The following is a 20,779-nucleotide window of genomic DNA, read 5'->3' as shown; positions in this document are numbered from 1 at the left end:
ACGCTTGGGTTATTGAGGCTTCTGTTTGTAATGGACATTTTGCTGTCTACAAGGACTTCATACTGTCAATGAATCAATATGGAGAGCCAAGGTCATATGATCCAATGGGTTTCCCCGCATCTACATCAACTGTGTCGCTCTTATCTAACTGCCTTCAAGAACTATGACCTGTTCCCATCTTAAATGGAGTGATAAGCGGCGTGACTGGATAAGGAATGAAAAGGACAAAATGCTGCATCTGCTTGAATCTGAAGTCCCTAAGAGTTTGGGAAAAATAAAAGTTTTCTAAAGGTATTATTTTGCTGATATGCCTCCAAGTATGCAGATGCACTTTGAAATAATAGAAAGTTTAGATGTAAGTTAGTACTTCATACTTTATAGGTCAAATGAAAGATTTCTTAGTTATCAGGATAGATCTAACTAAAGTAAATGGGTTCTACTTGAATGTTTCAAAGAGCACTTTTAGTTTACTTACATTTATCCTGATAATTATGACATTCTTAAGTGGACTAGAAACACTGAATTGTGTCTCTGGAGAAATTGACGGGTTTCATAAAGCTTTCGAGATTAAAAACAATAAGATGATGGAAGTTCACATCGAGATTATAATTTTGAAATTAGATTGAAGTTAATTTGAAGACGTTTTACTTCTGCAAAAGATTAGTTTGTTAGAAGGAGCAAAAATTTCAAGATGACTTCATTGTAAAAAAGATGTTTAGAAAAAAAAGTGATGGTCCAAGCAGAATAGACTCACTAGGCCATTGTGAACCATGGATGCAGCAGCCTGTGATCCTTCCACTATTGGGAATGGGACGTGGTCGCTGCTCTGTGAAACCAGCCTCACGCTGTGCCCTCCACTCTAAGAGCCAAGAGACCTTAGCCTTCACTAAAGTCCCCAGACTCAACTCTCAACTTGGAGTGGGCAGGCCAACAAATTGCAAACACAGTCCAACCCAGCAAGCCTCAATGTTGTTCCATCACAGTAATGCTCCCACTTGGGTCACAAGCTGGAGTAACCCAGCTCAGCAATCTGATTCCTTGTCAGTGAAGTTATAAAGACTTTGTGTTTCATTTTCTTTGGGATGTGGGATGTAATTATCTTAAACTTTGTAGTGTAGCCACTCACTTTGTTTTGGGTGTTGCTTTTATATATAGGCATTATTATGTTAGATTGTCTAGTATAGTCTTATGTAGTCACTCTTTTGCTAAAGCATCTAGTATTTGTGTAGATGATATTGGTTAGACCGTCTAGTCTATTTTTTGTTTAAAATATCTAAACATCAAGTCGTTTATTCTTACTAGATTGTTTAGTTGATAAACAGTGTAGACCTCTTGTTTTATAGCAAGCCGTCTATCCACACCCTTGCCTGCCTTTGCCTTTAGGAGAATAATACATGTAATCTGTTTTTTTCTTTTCTTTCCATTTTCCCTTCGCTCCCTTTTTTCTCTTTAAGTTTTCTTGCTGTCATGGAATTCTCCATGAACCTGTAAAATCATCTCTTGAGAGACCATTTTGCATACCATGTTATTAGATTCAAACATTTAATTTAGTCTTATTAGGAAGATGGAAGAGGAGGTTGAAAAAAAAAGAAAATCGGATTGTGGAAAGATGTTTTGGAATCAAAGTAAGATTGTTGGTGGAGACAGAAAAATGAATGAGCTGGGATAAAACTCCAGTCACCACTGCTATTAGCCTCAGAGAAGCTCCTCCGTCATATGGTTGCTCTCCCTCAGAGGAAGCTCATGTACTCATGTACCAAACACTTATACGCTTCTTTATTATTACACCCATTGATTATTGAGTTTAATATAAGTATTGCAGCCACAGGGGTGTTCCATCATCATAATGTCTCCACTTGTAACTCACTTCGGCAATCTAACATCCTTGACAGAAATTATAGGTACCTGAAAAAAAGCCTGTGAGAATAATAATAAATACATTGTAGGTATAAAGAAATGAGTATAGTAATAAATACATTGAAAACATTTAAATGAGTATATTTTTTTATTAACAATAAATAATAAATTAAATTAAATAGATCACGTCATCCAACCCATTTACATATATTAATCAATTTACTATATGTAGGACGAAAAAACCAATATGTAAACATTCTAAACTTATTTGGAGTGGGATGCACCAGGCTCTTGCAGAAGTGCAAGACAAGAGCAATGCCTAAGAGTCCCAATAGCAAGCTATTGTAATGGACACTCTCCCTCAAAAAATAAATTTAATATCGTGTGAATCAATGATCCACATATCAGATATTAAACTGATAAGAACAGATACTACACTTGATCTTAGCCAAAAGGCCGAGAAAGGTATGCTTTAAACAGTATAAGTGCTGAGATTTTATTGTATGAGTTGCAGTTGCTTGTCAGAGTCATGGCTAATGTGGGACCTGGGAGATGATCGTGTGCAGGGCTTCTTTTCAGTTTATATTAAGATTTTATATTAGTCCCTGTGCACAACTGATAAATATATGCAGATTTTATAAGAGGGCTAAAAAATATGAACAATTATGCGTGTTTGGAGAAAGAGTTTGGGGCATTGCAGGATCTTGGTGCAGTTTTCTTTTGCATATATTGATAGACACAAAATCTAGGGTGGCAAGGAGGCCACACTAGTGGCAGATATGATTGACTCTATATACGATACTTTATAACTCGCATAGATCTGACCTGGGCTGTGATTTTTTAAAAAAAATTGTTTTCATTTACAGTAAAGGCCTCCTTCAGCTCACAAAACATCTTCAGCACAAAAATAAGTCAACCAGTAGTTCTACCTGAAAAACAACCAAAACCAACTAACCACTAAGACATATATTAATTTTCTCTAACCATCTACTTTACCATCATTGATGATATATTTAATCAGGAAGAAGCTTAATTTGTATCCTAAAATCTTTGGGCAGAAAAGAAGGATAATAGTTATGTACCAATGATTAGCATCATGACAAGCTATACAGTTCAACAATCAAGTTAGTAATGATAACCAACTGGTTTACTGATGTACACAGTACAAAATCACATTCTCTGGATAATTATACCATGAAATAAATAGCTGGTGAACCACAAGACTAATCAATATGAATATTTAATTTTAAACAATAGTATGAAAATAGTTTGTATTTTGCTATTCAAGGTATATATAGATATGCATGCAGAATTATGCAACTGAGAAAGACATTTTGAATGAACTCTAAACCCTAAAATCATACATAACTTATGAAAACAAAAGATATAACTAACTAAGAAACTATGATTCAAACTCCCTTTTGATTCTGTTTTCTGTGGTCTTGTAACTAAGTTTAGCCACAAATAGTAGTTTTATTGTTGAAGTTGTCAAACCGTGTTAAGATATATAATTTGTTTAATTTTTGTTCAATGTTTGTGCTGATTGTTTTATTGATGTTTTGTGTGTAGCTCTAGTTTCCAAAGGTATCACAATGTATCAAATATTTGTGTGACCCATTCACCATAGAAAAACGCTCCTTGTTGTCCTACCAAAGGTCCTTCACATTCTCTGCATACATGACGGTGGAGCACTACTTTGGTTCAATGGTGTTTAATATCTAAGAAACAAACATGGATTGAACTGTACACCAATTTTTCGTCCTCTTTTGGTATCTTATGGGTTCATCGAGGAAACCCCACTTTCGTCATGCACGTAGTGAGACCTTCACTGTTCACATTCATTAGTTGCAGTTTTCGTCATGCAATTGCATTGCCAGATCACATTCCCAGGATTGTCACTTGCATTCAAATCATAAAAGGTGATGGACTGTTCTTGACACCATCCCTTGAGTCTTCACATTCTCCATAATATGAGACATCTTGCCTTCATCTGCCATTTTAACCGTGGAAGTTTACTTATACGTGATGTTGGAGATACAACTTACTTGATATGTGTATGATATGTTGGAATCTCTCGTTATGTTTAGATGACTTTTTCTTATGTAGCAACCAAGATAATGATTGAATAATATAAATTTACGAAAAAGACACCAGAGTCGTCGTCATAATTTATTAAAGAAACATTATAAAACCTTTAAGAAAAGAATAGTCTTCAAAACATGGATTCAAATGTAGATTTCGTGAATGAAAGATCACGACAATTGTCTTCAAACAATAACTTTTAATTGAATAAAAATATATGTAAAAACTATTTTTTAGTTATTTTTTAAATTAAATTAACTTTCAAAAAAAAAATTCTCCTAAAATTAAATAAAGATATATGTAAAACCTATTTTTTAGAAACGAGAAAGTTAAAACTATTAATTAAAGTCAAAACTTTAAAATAAAGTTTAATTACAAATGTTATTAGTTGATATTAAAGAAAGTAGTAGACGCTATTCATAAGTGAAGACAACAAAGTAATGCACTTATTAAGATTAATATAAATAACAATGAAATTAATTCATTTGTGAGACAATTAATAAACATTTAGAAATTATGAGATGTCGAGTCATCCGGGCTTGAGCCGATGTCGAGTCATCTGGGCTCGAGCCGATGTCGAGTGGAGCGGGCCCGGGTCGATGTTGAGTCGATTGGACCCCGGTTAATGTCGAGCCAAGCGGGCCCGGATCCAGTTCGATGTCGAATGATTCAGACCTGTGCCATTTTCGAGTCATCCGGGTAGATGTCGAGTCGTCTGGGCCCAGACCAATGCCGAGTCGATTGGAGTCGGGCCGATGTCGAGCCGAGCCGGCCCGAGTCAATGTCGAGTCTCCCGGGCCTGGGGCGATGTCGAGCTGAACGAGCCCGGACCGATGTCGAGTTGAAAGGGCTTGGGTCTATGTTGAGTCTATTGGGCCCTGTCCAATGTCGAGCCAAGCGGGCCTGGGCTGATGTCAAGCCTAGCAGGCCCAGCCGATGTCGAGTGGTGCGGGCTCGGGCCGATGTTGAATCGAACGGGCTTGGGTTGATGTGGAATCATCCAGGCCCGAGCCATTGTCGAGTCGTCCGGACCCGGGCCGATGTCGTGTCGTCTGGGCCCAAGCTGATGTCAGTCGTCTAGGTCCGAGCTGATGTCGAACTGAGTTGGTCCGTGTTCAGGTTGAGTCGATTTAGGTCCGGTTCGAGTCAAGTTAGTCTGTGTCCATATCAAAATGGATTTAATGTAATTGACAAAGTAGATTTAATCTAATTAACAAAATGAACTGAATCTAGATTTAATCCACTTTAAATGAATTTTAAAAAAATCCATTTAAATTTGATCTAGTTAAAATGGATATAGATTTTAAATTCAATCCATTAATTTAGATTTAGATTGGATTTTGAAAAATTCAATTCTACCCTCAACCGTAAAAGGCAACTATGATTTGGAGAATATATTTTCTACCACGGTTGAGGGACTATAAAAACTCAAATGTTATACTTTTTCCAATAAATATGGATATATAACACAATCATTCAATATGTTCAGAATTTTATTTCTAAGTTTTAAAATTAGAAATATTTTTTTGATGTTTTCTTCGTTAGTAGAGATGGATAAAATGAATTATTTGAATTTGAATTATTGTAAAAGTAAATTAAATTAAATTGAACTACATTAAAGATTTAAATGAAATAAATTAAATTGAACTATTTTAAATTACTTAAACGACATGAATTGCTTAAACTATTACTGCTTTATTACATTTTTCAACTTTATAAGTTATTATTTAGTTTAAGTCCTATTTCGAACAAACTCAGTTTTTAAAAACTAAATTCATATAAAAGTTCAATGTTTTTTTTTAATAATTCAACTTTGTTTATACTATTCAGCTTAGTTTAGTTAAAGATTAGATGCTCAAATTCTACTGTTCATGATATAAGTATACTTGATAGCATGTTAATTTTCTTGAATTGTGTGAAATTTTTTAAACAATACTTAAACAGAAATTAAAAATCTAAATGGGAATTGTAATTTTTGCACTGTGAAGCATATATTTGAAAACATATTTATCAGATTCATAAATAGTGTACCGACCCGGTAGTCGGGAGTGATGACGTGGTAGTAAGCGAAAATATAGGCGTGTTGAACGGAACACCTGGCTGACAGAAGGGAAGGACATCGGGAAGTCTGTGTAGTCGCCAATCGTTAAGTTGGCGTGCTCCGATCTCTAGCATATCTAAACCGGCGGTCACCAGGCTTGTGTCGTAGTCGCCGTATGCGAGCTTAGACGACCAAGTGGTCAGAGATCGCCGAGAGGGGGACATCGCCGAAAGATCAGGAAAGCTTGTTCAAAGCTTTCAAAGGGCACGAGTACGAAGGATGAAGTTATCAGATGATCATTCCCTTGCCAGAGGTTGAAGCCAGGGAACAGTTTACCAGAACATGCACGATGAGCAAGTGATGCAGATCGTGATAGCGGCAGGCGAGACCACATAGAAGGTGTGCATGGTGACACCCCGTGCTCGCCATTAGAAGAGATCGCGCTCCAAGGCAGCTATGCACCGAGTTGCTCCTCATCTGAGTAACTTAGTCGAACAGCCTGAAGAGTAGAAGTGGCGCTCAAGCAGAAGACGTTCCAGATGGTGACACGTGTACAGTTGGATGCGAGCCACGTATCTAGAGGTGTAACCGTCAGGAGAGAGAAAATGCACAGGTATATAAGGAACTCTTAACAGATTCTGAGGTACGCGCGTTTAGAACACTTCTTTACGCATTGAGAACACTTGAGTACGCTGAGAGAGATTTTGCAAGGTTCCTTGAGTTTTAGCTTTTCTCTCTTAGAGTTTTGGTGATTCTGTCACTGACTTGAGCGTCGGAGCGCGATCAGCCGCAGTGGCGCCACTCTGTCTTTTTCAGGTTCTTGAGGAGAATCGAGGTGTGAAGGACGGAAGCTAGCGTGGTGCAAAGCCGATCTAGAGGGAGATACCTTTGACGTGGCAAGATTCTTGCGTTTTGGTCAACCGGCAGGATCATCAGGTGCCCACCGTGGGGCCGTGTAAAACCTGTCCCCATCCACAGCGTGAGTTCTTGAAGTTTCTGTAGTTTCTGTGTGGTTGTGTGCTGGTGCAACCATTTTCCACCGTTCGTTCGAGCTTTTGATCGGTTTCTTGAAGTTTCTTGCTGTTTGCTCGGTTTTCAATCGGTTGATTCGAAGTTTTACCGTTCGTTCAGGTTTCTGATCGGTGAATCGGGAGTTTTGCTGGAGAAGCAATAGGTTCGTGGTGAGAGTGCAGGCTTTGTGAAGGTTTCGACGTCCGAGTCTGTCGGCGTGCTGTTGTGGTTGCGTTCTTGGAAGTTCTTGGGAGTTCGAAAGTTTCTGACCGATTGATTGCCGGATCGATCGTTTGCTGGTGAAGGTCTTGTTCACTGAAGTTTGGACTCCTGAGTTTTCATGAGAAAGATGAGAAGCAACCGTTCAAGTCCCGTTGTGCCAGTTGCTGCAGAAGGCGCCATGACCATGGCGCAGATGATGGAGATCATGTGTGCGCTGCAGGCGAATGTGGAGGCATCGCGCATAGAGCAAGCGAAGATGCATGAAGACCTAGTCGCCTCTCAGGCCAGGAATGAAGAGTTCAGCAAAGTAACTGAGGAGTTGCGTCAAGCTCTTCAAGAGCAGAGAGGACGCCTAGTTGTTGAAGAGGTCGCGCCGTCGTCGCCACCGCGCGTTTTCCTAATGCCGTTTGCTCAGGCGATCACAGACACGCCTATCCCTGCGAGCGTGGTACCTGTGAAGGCTTCTTTCACTGGCGTGGAGGACCCTGAGGCACATCTCACTACGTTCCACACGCAGATGATACTGTCAGGAGGCTCGGATGCTGTATATTGCAAGATGTTTGTGAGCACGCTCCAGGGAACAGCGCTGGAATGGTTTGTGAGCTTGCCTACAAGTCACATAACCAATTTCCAGCAGTTTTCGAAGCTTTTCGTCGAGCAGTACATTGTGAACAAGGCGCCACCTAGGGTGTCTTATGACCTGTTCGACATAAGGCAGTACCAGGGAGAGTCCCTCAGGGACTATTTGAATCCTTTTGGAGCACAGATGGTCCGCTCGCCTGCTAAAGACGAGGAGATGTTGGTATACGCCTTCAAAAAGGGCGTGCTGCCGGGACCTTTCTGTGAGGCGCTGATCAGGGCTCACCCCGCCACGTTTGCTGAAGTTAGGCGACTTGCGGTGGCCCACATCGCCGACGAGAGTGAGGTCGCCGAGAAGAGAGGGAGCGTGGCCCCTGTTAGGCCACGGGCCCAGACTAGAATCCAGCCGCAGAGGGTGCTGGAGACGATGGCGGCCAAGAAGGATCAAAGGACTCGCCATCCTTATGATCCAAGGAAGAGCAAGGGAAGGGGCCCAGGACGACCCAGGGAGTATAATCGCCCACCAAAGTACAAGTTTGTCATGGGGTTGGCGGATCTGATCGCCATTCCCAACATAGCAGCCAGGCTTAAGGCGCCTGAAAAAGTGGGCGACAAGGTGTTAGGACCAAAACCAAACGCCTGGTGTGAGTTCCACCAGAGTTTTGGTCACACTGTTGATTCGTGTTTGGCCTTGGGATACCAGCTCGACGACCTGGTCAAGAGCGGCTTCTTGAACAATTACCTGCTGGACAAGAGGACGGGAGGTGCGTCGAGCTCCTAGCCGGCGAGTGGTGAGGCTCAGCAGCATGAGATGCCCACTCATGGCGAGATCCACACCATCGCTGGAGGATTCTCGGGTGGTGGACGCACTGCGTCACAGAGGAAAAAATACACAAGGTCTGTGATGACGGTGGATATGTTCGAGGATCACTCACCAGATGTGGACATCACGTTCACAAAGGAGGATCTTAGGGACGTTGTGCCTCACGACAAGGATCCCATAGTCATCTCGCTTGTCACGGCGGGAAGGAAAGTCCACCGGGTACTGGTGGACCAAGGAAGCTCGGCGGATGTAATGTTCTGGCCGACTTTCACGCAGTTGCAACTACCCCTTAACCAGCTAAGACCCTTTACCAGCTAAAATCATACATAATTTATAAACACATAAGATATAACTAACTAAGAAACAATGAATAAGCTCTTACCAAATACTCTTGGGGATATCAAAATTCCTACCCTTTTGATTGGACCATATGACTCAAACTCCCTTTTGATTATGCTTTCTGTGGTCTCTTTGAGACCACAGTGTATCAAATATTAATTAATATAATGGTCTTGTATGTATCAAATATTAATTAATGAGAGGGATCCTATAATGTTTTGTTGTAATAAGAAGTTTTATTTGAAATGATGATGAAATCATGTGATATTACTGTTTGATTGATGCCTCTCACATTATTTTGTATAGGACACATCACCTCTAAATTTAAATTTAGTGGTTGTTTAATTGTACTAACTGATATCCGCAATGGTGTTTTACCTTTTATCCGTTATAGAAGCTTCACACTGAAGAAAAGTTAAAAAATCAGTGGTTCCAAAATGATTGAAAAATTTAACATGGAAAATAATAAGCATGTATTACGACTTTATGAAATAAGGTATTATTGGTTATTAGGTATCTTCCCGAAAGTTCTCAATGTTTCTATGAGCTGATTCATTAAATAAGTAAACATAATTTATTTATTTGCACATGGTTTTTTTTATATTTTTTAATTACACAAGTATATATTATTGGTGTTATATATTAGGCATTTTGCATTCAAAAAGTTTTAAGAGAAACTAGTATAGCTACTCAATATTATATATTTTTTTATAGAACCAGCAATTTATGGTGTAATATTATAAGAACTATAGCACTACAAGAAAAACACTAAATAATAATTAATTTTAAAAATAAAAAATAATTAATTATTATATTAAATTATATATTATTTTATAAATTAAATTTTTTTAAATATTTAAATTAATTTATATTATTAATAAAAAGTTATAAAATATTTTTTAAATTAATATTTAATATTAGTTACTAAAATTTTAGTTACTATAGAATTACTTTATAGTTTTTTATAGTCTTTTTATTAATGATAGAAACTATTTATATAAATATTAGTAATAGAAACAATCGACATAAAAAATCACGGTATCACTGAAACTGTATAAATTTGTTGATAACAATCAGAATTAAATACTATTAAACATACCAAAGCATATTTTCAAAATTCATTGAATATTAAAGTCAATCATAATTTAAACACATAAAAAAACACTAAAACAATATCTTTTATAGTTTTGAATTATCTAGACAGATTTTGCAATAAATCTGTTTTCAAATATATTCCAAGTTTACCATTTTTTTTAACATAATCAAGTTCGAACTTGGATTTAATACCTTAAAACATTTTTCGAAAAATCTTTAAATCTAGTAAATTCATATGCTCTGTTTTTCGAAGGTGATGACCCTAGTTTAGTTAAGTGGTTACCTTAGGTTTGGTTTTTTCACAATATTTTTTTTCCTTCCTTTTCATATTTTATTTTACTATTCAGGTGCTTCTTTAGCGTCAGATCATGAATGTAGTTCCCCACTTACAACAGTTATTCTTTTGAATGAAAATATTGTTCTCATTAATTGTTATCATAATATAAATCTAACAATATAAAATGTCTTGATACTATGCTCCTACATGAAGGGAAAATTAAGAAAAGTATTAATTTCAGTTGTGACCCGATTTGGTTGTTGTGAATTTGTGAGACTTATACGTGCAAGAGAGAAAGTGTTTTGTTTATTATTACTAGCATTTGATTATACTATCAGGTATTTTAGTAATTTATTGGTTGAACTCATTCCATATCTGTATATTTTTAGTTTTTTGTGGGATATAATGGCAACTGAAGAGAGTGAATTTGATGAATCAATTACGGAGAACAATGTTTATAATTTTTTTTAACGAAACATGATTATATGTTTGTTTTGCCTGGAACAAATTGAGTGTGTTTGCGGTAGTATTGTAGGACCAAGTATTTGGTGTTGAACAAGACGTTAACCGAATATCAGGAGGAGTATGTTTGGTAGGAATCATGTAAATGTGAACATTGTACCGCCCTGGTAGTCGGGAGTGATGACGTGGCATCCTGCTACAGTATAGGCGTGTTGGCAAGGCGCCAGGCTGGCAGAAGAGAAGAAAGTCGGGGGGCTCGTGAAGCCGCCAGTAATTAAGTTGGCGTGTTCCGATCTCCAGCATATCAGAATAGGCGATCACCGGGTTAAATATGAAGTCGCCAGATGTGAACTCAGGCGACCAAGCAGTTGGAGATCGCCGGAGAAAGCACATCGCCGAAGATGAAGGAGAAGCAAATTATGAAGGCGGCCGGCGATTATGTTTTCTCCATCTCTCATTCATGCTCGGTTGGGTCATAGTCTTGCCAAGATGCAGCAGCTTGTTCCAAGTTTGTCTAATGTGTCTACTTTATCGTGTGAGTTGTGTCAGTTAGGGAAGCACATTCGTAGTTCTTTTCCTAGTAGTGTCTCACAACGTGCGTCATCTCCTTTTGCCTTAGTTCACTCTGACATTTGGGGACTAAGTCGTATTACGAATAATTTAGGATTTCAATATTTTGTTACTTTTATTGATGATTATTCAAGATGTACTTGGGTATTTTTCATGAAAAACCGTTCTGAGTTGTTTTCTATATTTCAAATATTTTACAATGAAATTACAAATCAATTTGGAATTTCTATCCGAATTTTGCGCAGTGATAATGGATGTGAGTATCTTTCTCATTCTTTTAAAAAATTTATGGCTTCTCATGGTATTCTTCATCAAACTTCATGTGTTTATACACCTCAACAATGGGGTAGTTGAGCGCAAGAATAGACATCTTGTTGAAACAACTCGTACTATTTTAATCCATGGTGATGTTCCTCCGCATTTTTGGGGTGATGTTGTTCTTAGTGCATGTTATCTCATTAATCGCATGCCATCTTCAGTTTTAGATAATAAAATTCCTCATTCTATTTTATTTCCACATGACCCTCTCCACTCTTTACCTCCCAAAGTTTTTGGGTCCACATGTTTTGTTCATAATTTTAATCCTAGTCTTGATAAATTATCTCATAAGTCACACGAATGTGTTTCTTTAGGGTTCACTAGATCACAAAAAGGATATAAATGTTTCTCACCATCTTTAAACCGTTATTTTCTTTCAGCAGATGTCACCTTCAGTGAATCTTCCATTTACTTTAAGTTTTGTCCTTCTCATTCAATTTCTTCATCTAATCAAGTTAATATTCCTCTTGTTGTACCTAGGGCACCTAACGATTCACCACCACCACCAACTCTTCAGGTGTATAGTCATCGTCAAACGTCTCATCGTCCATCAGCTAACTCTATTATGGTGCCAACACCTCATCCCCCTCCGGCTCCTACAGTTGAACCTTCGATAGTTGAACCTGATATTCCTATTGCTATCCGTAAAGGTATACGTTCTACCCGTAATCCCTCTCCACATTATACTGCTTTGAGTTATCATAGACTATCTCAACCCTTTTATACCTGCCTTTCATCTATTTCTTCTGTATGCATTCCAAAATCTGTAGGTGATGCCTTAGCTCATCCTGGTTAGCGTCAGGCCATGCTTGATGAAATGAATGCGCTTCAGAATAATGGAACTTGGGAATTGTTCCTTTACGATCTAGGAAATTTGTTGTTGGTTGCAGGTGGATTTTTGCTATCAAAGTTGGTCCTCATGGTACTATCGATCGTCTCAAAGCTCGTCTTGTGGCTAAGGTTTATACCCAAATTTTTGGTTTAGACTATGGTGATACTTTTTCTCCAGTGGCAAAGATGGCCTCTGTTCGCTTATTCATAGCTATGGCTGCTCTTCAACAAGGGCCTCTTTATCAACTGGATGTCAAAAATGCTTTTCTTAATGAGGATTTGCAAGAAGAAATTTATATGGAGCAACATCCCGGCTTTGTTGCTCAGGGGGAGTCTTCTGGATTGGTATGTCATCTTCGCAAATCCTTATATGGCCTCAAGCAGTCTCCTAGGGCTTGGTTTGGAAAATTTAGCAATGTTGTTCAACAGTTTGGTATGACTCGTAGTGAAGCAGATCATTCAATTTTTTATCGTCACTCGAGTGCTGGGTGTATCTATCTTGTAGTATATGTTGATGACATTGTTCTTAGAGGCAATGATCACCATGGCATCTCACAAGTAAAACAACATCTTTGTCAACACTTTCAAACCAAAGATCTTGGCAAACTCAGATATTTCTGGAGGATTGAGGTAGCATAATCCAATACTGGTATTATTATCTCTCAAAGAAAATACACATGGGATATTTTGGTGGAAATTGGGTTGATGAATTTGAAATCTGTTGATACTCCCATGGATCCCAATGTCAAGCTTTTACCCAATCAGGGGGAGCCTCTTTCAGATCCTGAGAAGTACAGGAGATTAGTTGGAAAATTAATCTATCTTACTGTTACTCGTCCTGATATTTCCTTTGCAGTCAGTGTGGTGAGTCAATTTCTTAAGTCTCCATGTGAAGATCATTGGAATGCAGTCATTCGTATAGTGAAGTACATTAAAGGCTCTCCTGGAAAAGGTTTGTTATATGGTCATAATAACCATACTAAAGTCGTTTGTTATTCAGATGTTGATAGGCAGGATCTCCATCTGATAGAAGATAAACTTCTGGTTATTGTGTCTCCATTGCTGATAACTTGATCTCTCGGAAGAATAAGAAACAAAGTGTTGCGGCAAGATCTAGTGCGGAAGCAGAATATAGAACTATGGCTTCAGCTACTTGTGAGCTTATTTGGCTTAATCAATTACTTAAAGAATTACAATTTGGAAAGGACACTCAAATGACACTTATATGTGATAATAATGTTGCTCTTGATATTAGCTCAAATCCAATTTTTCATGAAAGGACCAAACATATTGAGATTGATTGTCATTTCATTCGAGAAAAGATTATATAAGAAGATATCAAGACTGAGTTTGTTAATTCAAATAATCAATTAGCATATATTTTTACTAAACCCTTACGAGGGCCTAAGATTGATTACATTTGTAAAAAGTAGGGTACATATGATCTATATGCACCAGCTTGAGGAGGAGTGTTAGATATTATTAAATATTATTAGATATAATTAGATATTATTTGATATTATGGGATATTATAGATATTGTTAGATATTTCATATTTATGTAATGGGCTTAGCCCATATGTTTCTTTTCATAACCCTATGTGTTCAATACACAAAGGAATTTACCATATTCTTTCTTTTTCTTTAATACTTTCAATCAAATTTTGGTTAGTTATTTGTGTGAATTGGAACTTTTAGCCAATTTGTCTTCTTGTTCTTGATGTGATAATGCATTGATTTTAGTTTTTCGTTGTTATTTGCATTAACATGTTATTGTTGAGTTGTGTGCATTAAACAAAGAGCTTTGTCATGAAACTGTAAAAAAAACTTTTGAAGAAATTGGACCTAAACTTAAGGAGAAGATATAGACACAATATGATGTTGCACAAATTGTTGTAGAAAAAGATGAAATGGTTCGTTGAGTTAAGGAACAAGAAACAGGGATTGAGAAGCTTGAGAAAGTTGTTACCAAGTTATAAGATTTGTTAAGTCAAATGGCAAATTGTGCACTAGATTATATTCATTCCCCATTATATAAACATCTTTCAATCAATGTTATAAAATAACTCAAGAAGATCATGAATGAAATTAATGTAGGCAAAGACAAAAAAGTGACAAAAAAGAAGTAACATATTATGAACCCAAAAAGCGTGTTAAAAGTTATGTTGTGCAAACACCTTGAACTACATATTTAAGGAAAAGAAGGAAACATTGTTAGTGGTTTAATGTCCATAACATCACCGCTTCACCAGGTTCGATATTTTCATTCATGACACGTGTGTAAAAACCTATATTAGGTTAACTACTTATGTAAACATAGGTTAATTACCACATATTCTCAAATGAACCTATGACTAACCACAAACTTATTCACAGACTAGGTAGGAGATGGTGGTGACAACCCATTTCTTACAAACACAACATGAAATGTGTTAGGTAAAACACTTATTAGAAATCACCTGCATGACTATTTCATAATAGAATGGATAGAAATTGGATTAATTCTCTTCGCATAAGTGATGAGTAAGAAAGAGGAGTAGAAGAATTTATACAATTTGCACAACGTAGCGCAATTAATAGTGGTCATGATGGAGCAAAGATCAGGTGTCTATGCATTAATTGTTTAAATGGAAGGATACTGGATGTCAACATAATGAGGGAACACCTTCTATGTGATGTGATGGAAGGGGCCCCAACACCAATCCATTGAAAGGCCACCAAACATGTCAAATTGAGGCAACCACTAGAGTTATGGTCAAGAGGGTTCAAGAGGACGCATTTTACATGCCATAAACTCTAGTGTAGAATAGTTTTTAAATTCTTGTAAAAATTAGCATAGGAACTTTATTTGTAATTTTTCTTAGAATTAATTTTTGGCACCTAAAACATCAACCTAGGTAAACTTAGAGTTTCTAAAAACCTCTAAATTTACCTAGGCCGGTCTAGAAAGCCCATGGAGGGGGTCAACATACAAACTAGACACACCCCTCCCCATGTGCTCATTTAGGCTCCACTTTTGAGAGGGAATTCATTTGAGTTTCCCTCCATTTTCTTTTGAATTTCCAGCCCTCTAAACACTATAAATAAGAGGGCTTGGCTCATGTATTTGTAAGATTAATATACATAGTGAATTGCTGCCAGATTGTGCCAATTTCACTTCTTGCCCAAAACCTCCTAGGTTAGGCTTTTAATCGTCACAAACTTTCCCTTTCCAAGTAGAGTTGGCCTCACCACTCTCAAATCCTACCTCTCTTGCACCTTCAAGGTCACCACCACTCTTAGGAGGATCTTGCTTCATCTTCAATCCATGATGCTTCCGCCATTCACCAACAAAAACCGAAACTATGAAGGCACATCTCCATCATTTGGTATCTAGAGCCATGGTCTTCAAGAGCTAAGTGCCTTATTTCATTTTAATTTTTGTGTTCATCTTGTTTCCGTGTTGTTCTTCAAGTTTTTCGTATTGTCTTGCTGTTTTTTACATTTTAATTTGATTTAGGTGCTTTTTGGAGAAATCCAATCGGTGCATTGTGTTCAAATTGTTCTTGAGCTTCTAATTGTCAAATTTGTGTAGGATTTTATATAGATTTGTGTTGTTGTTCTGTTTTTGGTTTATTTGAGTCTTATTTGCAATTCTAATCGGTTCATATTGTGTGTCTTGAGTTATTTTGATTTTTGAATCCAATTGTGTTTTGTCTAGTCATGTTTCTCCTAAAATTGTTATCAATTCCATATAGTGCTATTTTTGATAATTTTTGTTTCTTAATTTGATTTGAGTCCAGTTTTATTCTGAGTTTGTTTGATCCTTTGTGCATTTTTATTTTTAGATTTTGAGTTCATATTTGTGTGTCAGATCCATCCAAATTCATATACATCCATTCCATTGTGTTTTTGAAGTTTCTTCACTCTGTTTTTAATTCCAGAATTAGGATTACTCTGTTTTTCAATTCTGTGCTGGCTGTTTTCTATTATGAAATTAAAATACATTGAAGAAAAATTATGAAAATCTGGATCTATACATATTGATGTATTAGAAAATCAAGAGAAAAATAATCAGATCAAAATACAAAATAGAAAAAAAATGATAAATCAAACAAAAAAAGTGTACATCCTGGCGCCAAAAGAAACGGTAATTTGACAAGAATTTTGAAAAATTTATCACAATTATTTGGTGCATAATTTTGGTGTGATTCCAGCGCCAAAATTTTGCTAAGACCTGGAATTGTTTGTGGTTCAAATTTCAGAATCAGATTTCAAATAGCCAGCTCATCATAAATTTTATAAGTCATGCTTTTTGTACCTAAAAATTTCCAGTAGTACTGTTTTGGTTTTTTTTTAATCAATTCTAGTGTCATTCTCTAGGTTCAATTTGTGTGCCACCTTTTGTTGAGTGCCTATTTGATTGCTTGTAAAATTTATTCAATGTTCCTTCTAGTTGTGTCCTATAAATCAATCCATTTTCTGTTGTCCTATTTTTAAATTTAAATTGTTCATTGCTTTCATTTCTTGACTTCTAAATTGTTGGTGAACAAAATTCAAATTGGTGCTTGAAAAGTTGGAATTAACCTTGTGGTGAGTCCATCCCTACTTAGTAGGTACTGTTTTGAAGATTTTAATTGGCTAACCATAAGAGGTTAAGGCAAGGAGCTGCAGCAAATATAAATCCAAACACATACACATTGTAGAACACATCAAGGAAGATCAATCACAAGCCAAGGAGTGCATAGTTTAGGAAATCTGAATTTTATTTTGTGTAATTCAATTTCTTTGTATTTCCTTTGAGTTGTAATTACATTCAACTTTGATTAATTAGTGGAATAATTACATGTAGATGGTGAATGTGTCTTCAATGGCTCCAAGTGTCTAGAAGCCTCACCTTAGGAATCGTCTAGTTTAAAGCTTTTTAGTTTGCAATCTTTAATTTGTGCTTAGTAATTGTTTTGCTTTAATTACTTGTTTTGTATTGTTAGTTGCTTTGAATTGTTTTCTTTGCATAAAATTGTGTTTTCATTCTACTTGTGACTCATGTAGTTTACTTAGAAAAAGGTGTGAGACAAGTTTTGAGGGATAGTTTTTGGAAAGGAAAGACTTGGTACTTAAGAAGTCCTAGTGACTCACCTCTCTTTCTTGGAAAGCTACCTTCACTACTATCCTTATCTTTTTTTAGGTAAAATACTTAGGACACAAGTCTTTAACCATGTCTTCTCCATCTCGCAATTCTAGTGAAAGTGATATGACAATTCTTAAAAACCTTTTGAAAAAAGTTGCTCAAGATGTTCAAGCACTTTCATTTAGACAATTGCATCATAAAGCTCAATTTGTTCAAATACAAGATGATTTGAAAATGGTTAAAGATGAATACACTAAATCCAAAAAGAGTTCTCATGCATCTAGCTTTAAGGTAGACAATTCTTTTGGGGAACAAAGCTTTAGAATTAATGAATATTATCAACCACCCCCTAGGAGAGCTAGAAAAGAAAGAAAAGAAAGCACTAAGGAGGTTAGGGTAAATCTACCTTATTTCCATGGGAAACAAAATGTAGAAGCCTATCTAGATTGAGAAATGAAGGTAGAACAATTGTTTGTTTGCCATAGAGTAAGTGAGGAAAAAAAGGTACCCTTAGCCACTCTAAGTTTTCAAGATAAAAGGTGCCTTCATAAGGACCCTCCCACAGAGTATTGGAATGATCTTATTGGAGCTTTAAGACGCCCATATTCCCTCCTACCACAATAGGAAGTCAATGGACAAACTCCAAGGACTTTATCAAAAAAATCTAAGTGTAGAAGAATATTGGCAAAAGATGATGCTATATATAATTAGAGTAGGGATTAATGAGGACAACCATACCACCATATCTAGATTTTTAAGTGGTCTCAAACTTGAGATAAGAAACAAAGTTGAACTTTTACCCTATAAAGATTTAAATGACTTGATTCAACTTAGCATTAAAGTTGAAAAACAAATTTTGAGAAAACAATCAAGTCAAAAACAAAGTTCAAACTCTGTATCTTATGACAAGGAAGAGGTCCAAAGAGGGGAAGAGCATATAAAAGAAACATCTTTATAACCTTCCCAAAACCTACCCAAATACGCGCATATCTCACACACTCAAACTAGAGAAATTCCATGTTTTAAATGTTTTAGTAATGATCATTTGGCATCTCAGTGTTCCAATGAAATATCTATGATCTTAAGGGACAAAGATAACAATAGTAGCCAAGACAAAGAAACTAGTGAGAGTGAAGAAAATATGAAAATAGAAAATAACCAACAAGTGAAGGTCGAGTTATCTATAGGCACCTACAAAGATAAAGTTTTATGCGATGCAGTGCCTAAAGAAACTTGTCATGTCTTATTGAGACGACCATTGCAAAGTATTAAAAATTTCATGCTCCATGGTCGTACCAACGAGACTACCTTCACACATAAAAAAGAAGTTTTTCATGAAGAAGAACTCTTGGGTCAATTTGGAATTGATAAAACTCTAGAGCTTTTAAAAGGAAAATTCTTTTGGCCACCCATGAGGAAAGATGTTCAAAGACATTACCCTAGATGCATTTCTTGTTTTAAAACTAACTCTAAGGCAATGTCTAATGAACTCTATACTCCTTTACCTTTTGCAAATGTTTCATGGGAAAACATAAGCCTAGATTTTATATTAGAGCTTCCTAGGACAACAAAAGGTTTTAACTCCATTTTTATGGTTGTGGATAGGCTCTTTGTTAGAGAAGCGGTAAGATGTCATGGATTACCTAAAAGCATAGTTTTGGATAGAGGTCCAAAAGTTATAGGCCATTTTTTTAGGACTCTTTTGGAAAAATTTGGAACTAAGTTGAGAATTTCAATTTCTAGTCATCCTCAAACGAATGGTCAAAACAAAGTTGAAAATATAGTTTTTTCTACTATGCTTAGGGTAATCATGAGAGACAACCACAACTCTATGGATAAGTATCTTTTTCATATTGAGTCTGCATACAATAGAGTAGTTCACAAGACTACCAATATTTCCCCATTGAAGTTGTATATGGATTTAAACCCTCTTACTCCTTTAGATTTGTTACCCCTTCCTAACCCATAAACTTTTGTCCACAAGGAAAGCGTTACCAAAGCTGAATTTGTTAAATGTCTGAGAGGATTAAAGAACAAATACAACAACAAATAGAGAAATATTATGATAAGTTTCCAAAAACAATAGAAAAACAAAAAAAATGGCAACTTAATAGAATTGATTTTTATACAACTGCTCAAACTAACACATTTTCTTTGTTTGATGATTCCCATAGATGGACTTTGATCCAGGAGGACGAGCATAGTTGTCAAAGGAAGAGGCTGCTATCCGAGATCGACCCTCTGGATTTGAGGATAGATTTTCTCAAGAAGGACGAGATGATAGACATCATCCAGCCACATACATCCCCCTACTAATGACGAGGACGAAACCTTGGATTTGAGGACAAATCCTTTTCAAGAGGGAGGGGATGATGGAAGGGGCCCCAGCACCAATCCATTGAAAGGCCACCAAACATGTCAAATTGAGGCAACCACTAGAGTTATGGTTAAGAGGGTTCAAGAGGACGCATTTTACATGCCATAAACTCTAATGTAGAATAGTTTTTAAATTCTTGTAAAAATTAGCGTAGGAACTTTATTTGTAATTTTTCTTAGTATTAATTTTGGCACCTAAAACACCACCAACCTAGCTAAATTTAGAGTTTCTAAAAACCTCTAAATTTACCTAGGCCGGTCTAGAAAGCCCATGGAGGGGGTGAGCATAAAAACTAGACACACCCCAACCCATGTGCCCATTTGGGCTCCACATTTGGGAGGGAATTCATTTGAATTTCCCTCCACTTTCTTTTGAATTTCCAGCCCTCTAAACACTATAAATAAGAGGGTTTGGCTCATGTATTTGCAAGATTAATATACTTAGTGAATTGCAGCCAAATTGTGCCAATTTCACTTCTTCCCCAAAACCTCCTAGGTTAGGCTTTTAATCTTCACAAACTTTCCCTTTCCAAGTAGAGTTGGCCACACCACTCTCAAATCCTACCACTCATGCACCTTCAAGGTCACCACCACTCTTAGGAGGACCTTGCTTCATCTTCAATCCATGATGCTTCTACCATTCACCAACAAAAACCAAAACTATGAAGGCACATCTCCATCATGATGGGTTTCTTCGATCTTATAAAACTTGGACATGGCATGGTGAATTGTTAAATTTACCACGTGTTTCCGTAACTGAAGAATATGTGGGGTCCACCGTGGATTA

The 20,779-nt window shown here is 36.7% G+C and overlaps 2 non-coding genes across 2 annotated transcripts; both read right to left on the bottom strand.

Annotated features, from left to right (window-relative positions):
* Positions 1-723: 723 nt before the first annotated feature.
* Positions 724-1,027, bottom strand: LOC150023250 (signal recognition particle RNA). The gene has a single exon (XR_016518007.1).
* Positions 1,028-2,130: 1,103 nt separating this feature from the next.
* Positions 2,131-2,326, bottom strand: LOC137811827 (U2 spliceosomal RNA). Its single transcript, XR_011081165.1, has one exon. It is a non-coding gene; the product is annotated as a U2 spliceosomal RNA (small nuclear RNA).
* Between the last annotated feature and the right edge of the window lie 18,453 nt (positions 2,327-20,779).

This window comes from Phaseolus vulgaris, chromosome 11, assembly GCF_051622355.1.
Source record: "Phaseolus vulgaris cultivar YP4 chromosome 11, ASM5162235v1, whole genome shotgun sequence".
In the NCBI taxonomy this organism is placed as follows: Eukaryota; Viridiplantae; Streptophyta; class Magnoliopsida; order Fabales; family Fabaceae; genus Phaseolus; species Phaseolus vulgaris.
The sequence above is the reverse complement of the archived record's forward strand: the minus strand, read 5'-3'. Positions and strand labels throughout refer to the sequence as shown.